At 35.0% G+C, this 3,524-nt stretch overlaps 1 non-coding gene across 1 annotated transcript; it reads right to left on the bottom strand.

Moving 5' to 3' along the window:
- Positions 1 to 3,452: 3,452 nt before the first annotated feature.
- Positions 3,453 to 3,524, bottom strand: TRNAA-AGC (transfer RNA alanine (anticodon AGC)). Its single transcript has one exon. It is a non-coding gene; the product is annotated as a tRNA-Ala (tRNA).

Raw genomic sequence — 3,524 nt, 5'->3', positions numbered from 1 at the left:
AATCAACAGCTTTACAGACAAGCAAAAGCTAAGAGAATTCAGCACCACAAAACCAGCTCTACAACAAATGCTAAAGGAACTTCTCTAAGTGGTAAACACAAGAGAAGAAAAGGACCTACAAAAACAAACCCAAAACAATTAAGAAAATGGTCATAGGAACGTACATATAGATAATTGCCTTAAACGTGAATGGATTAAATGCTCCAACCAAAAGACACAGGCTTGCTGAATGGATACAAAAACAAGACCCATATATATGCTGTCTACAAGAGACCCACTTCAGACCTAGGGACACGTTCAGACTGAAAGTGAGGGGATGGAAAAAGATATTCCATGCAAATGGAAATCAAAAGAAAGCTGGAGTAACAATACTCATATCAGATAAAATAGACTTTAAGAATGTTACAAGAGACAAGGAAGGACACTACATAATGATCAAGGGATCAATCCAAGAAGAAGATATAACAATTATAAATATATATGCACCCAACATAGGAGCACCTCAATACATAAGGCAAATGCTAACAGCTAAGAAAGAGGAAATCAACAGTAACACAATAATAGTGGGGGACTTTAACACCTCATTTACACCAATGGACAGATCATCCAAAATGAAAATAAATAAGGAAACAGAAGCTTTAAATGACACAGTAGACCAGATAGATTTAATTGATATTTATGGGACATTCCATCCAAAAACAGCAGATTACACTTTCTTCTCAATTGCCCATGGAATATTCTCCAGGATAGATAACATCTTGGGTCACAAATCAAGCCTCAGTAAATTTAAGAAAACTGAAATCATATCAAGCATCTTTTCTGACCACAATGCTATGAGATTAGAAATGAATTACAGGGAAAAAACCATAAAAAACACAAACACATGGAGGCTAAACAATACGTTACTAAATAACCAAGAGATCACTGAAGAAATCAAAGAGGAAATCAAAAAATACCTAGAGACAAATGACAATGAAAACACAATGATCCAAAAATCTATGGGATGTAGTAAAAGCTGTTCTAAGAGGGAAGTTTATAGCAATACAATCTTACCTCAAGAAACAAGAAAAATCTCAAATGAACAATCTAACCTTACACCTAAAGGAACTAGAGAAAGAAGAAAAAACAAAAAAGAAATAGAAGCGATTCTTTGATGAAAATAAAAATTTAAATATATTTAATATACAATATAAAGCATATTATATAAATAAAGTATTAAATTTTTAGCTTTTTGTTTTGGATATTTTAAAACAAAGTAGAAATCATACTATAATGAATACCCATGTACTTACCACCCAACTTCGGCATTTATCATAGTTTTGTTGTTATTATTTGTCTCTTTTTGTGCTTTTTATTCCCCTCCTGGAATAAAAATCAAGTTCCAGATATTAATCTCAACTATAAATATTTTCCCATGTACAACTAATAGTTATAAAATTTCTTTTTTAACACTGCCACAATAACATCACAACCAGCAAAAATAATAAAACTTCTTAATATAATCAAATCCTCAGTATGTGTTTGATTGTTTCTTTTTCCAATTACTTTGTTTGAATCAGGATCCAGATATGTTGCATTTGTCTATTATTCTCCTTACATGTCATTTAATCTGTATCAGTTCCACCTCCCTTTATCCCCCATGCCATTTCTTTCTTGAGGGTCAGTTTGTCCAGAATGTCCCACATTCTGGATTTGACTGATTGCATTTTTGTGATGTTATTAAATATATTCCTATATTCCCAATATTTACTGTAAACAGATGGTTCCATCTATTAGACTAGACAAAGCACTAATTTTTTAATAAAAGTATTTCATTGGTGGTCCCGGGCATGTTCTATTTCACTGTGTCAAGAGGCACATGTTGTGTAGCAGTCTCACTTTTAGAGAGGAATTGATCGGGTATGTCAGCCCGCTCCATCTGTTCTAGAGCTCCCCCATCCAATTTCACCTCATGGTTGTAGCAACCACTGATGATTGTGACCAGGATGCATTATAGCAATATCAGCTGCAAAATGTTGACTCTATTTTATCGTTCCTTCTGCATGTATTAGCTGTCATTCTTCTAAAGAAAAAAAATTTTCCTCATCAACTGTATGTTTATCCTGACATACATTCCGTATGTGAGGTAGTATAAGTACTTGATTCTTTTCCTTCATTTGTCAGCTTTCAAAATAATGAATCAATAACCAAAACCCTCCAAAGTCTGGATGTAGGAAGACTTGTGTGTGTGTGTGTGTGTGTGTGTGTGTGTGTGAGTGTGTATTAATTTTACAACCAGGTTCTTTACTAAATTGTCCATTTGTAGTAGCTTTTCTGTTCTGAGGAGTAGCTTCTAGATATATAACCCTACCAAGATATATAGAGAGAGTTTTATCCCTTTCTATCCACTACCTACTCCTCTAATTACTTTTTCATGCTAAATTGCTTGATTAGTACCTCCATTATAGCATTAAAATAGTAACGATAGTGGATAGCCTTATCTTGTCATGAAGAAATTAAATCTCTGTGACCACAGATATACTTAAAGTGACTTAAATAGGTGGTACAGATGATAAAAACTTACTAAAAATATATATTGTACAGAATTATTTTCCAGAATAAAAACTAATTCCTAGAAATCAATATATTTAAAAGGGACAACTTATTTTTTTTCCCTCTTATATTATGAAACCAATGTTTCAGACTAGGTGGGCCTAAGCAAATCAGCTTTGATTTTTAGATTGGTTAAGACATATTGTTATTGTGGGATACTTGTTTGTGTTGGCAAAGTGGAAGTGGTCGTTCACTCAGATTTATTTCTGAAATGAGCCCATGTCATTTATTTTGATTGAAATTTTCTTGAACAGGAGATATTTAGATGCTTGATCTCTCACACTCCCAATAAGTTATCTCAGCAAAGCGGCAATGGTCTGGATTCACTGAAGCAGCCAGTCTTCATTCACTCTGTATCATTCAGTTTAGACTTGGAAGGCATCACGTACAATGACAGACAGTGCTTTATTGTTTCTCTGTGCATAGAACCTTGTGGTTATGACTGGAGCCCACTGCTTCCATATCTAGTGATTTAAGAAAACTAAGTATGGGGTGGTTGGACACTCATAAGGAAGAAATCATAAGATATTTTTCTGCTATTCCACCTCCAGTTTGGTTTTTGCTCTAAGAACTCTTCAGAATTCAGAAGAAAGTGAATGAAGCCTAGAGTCTGTTGTTTTCTGTTTTCTTCTTTTCTGTTTTTAACTTGGCATCCAAGGAAATCAGGCCAATTATCTTTCAAAAACGCTTGTCACGTAGGATTTAGGACATTTCTGGTGGTGGCAACGCTCTCGGGGTGAAACTGGGTACTACAAAGGCAGTACAGGTAGGCAGAATATTGAATGAAAGAAGACACCAGGTTTAAAGGGAGAGATGAAAGGAAAAGTGGTTTGATCACAAATGCATCCTCTCAAAACTGGTGGAGGTGCCGGGGATTGAACCCGGGACCTCGTACATGCTAAGCACGCGCTCTACCACTGAGCTACACCCCC

The sequence above is a fragment of the Pseudorca crassidens genome, chromosome 10, assembly GCF_039906515.1.
Source record: "Pseudorca crassidens isolate mPseCra1 chromosome 10, mPseCra1.hap1, whole genome shotgun sequence".
NCBI classification, from domain to species: Eukaryota; Metazoa; Chordata; class Mammalia; order Artiodactyla; family Delphinidae; genus Pseudorca; species Pseudorca crassidens.
Note: the sequence above shows the minus strand (reverse complement) of the source record. Positions and strands in the feature narration are given on the sequence as shown.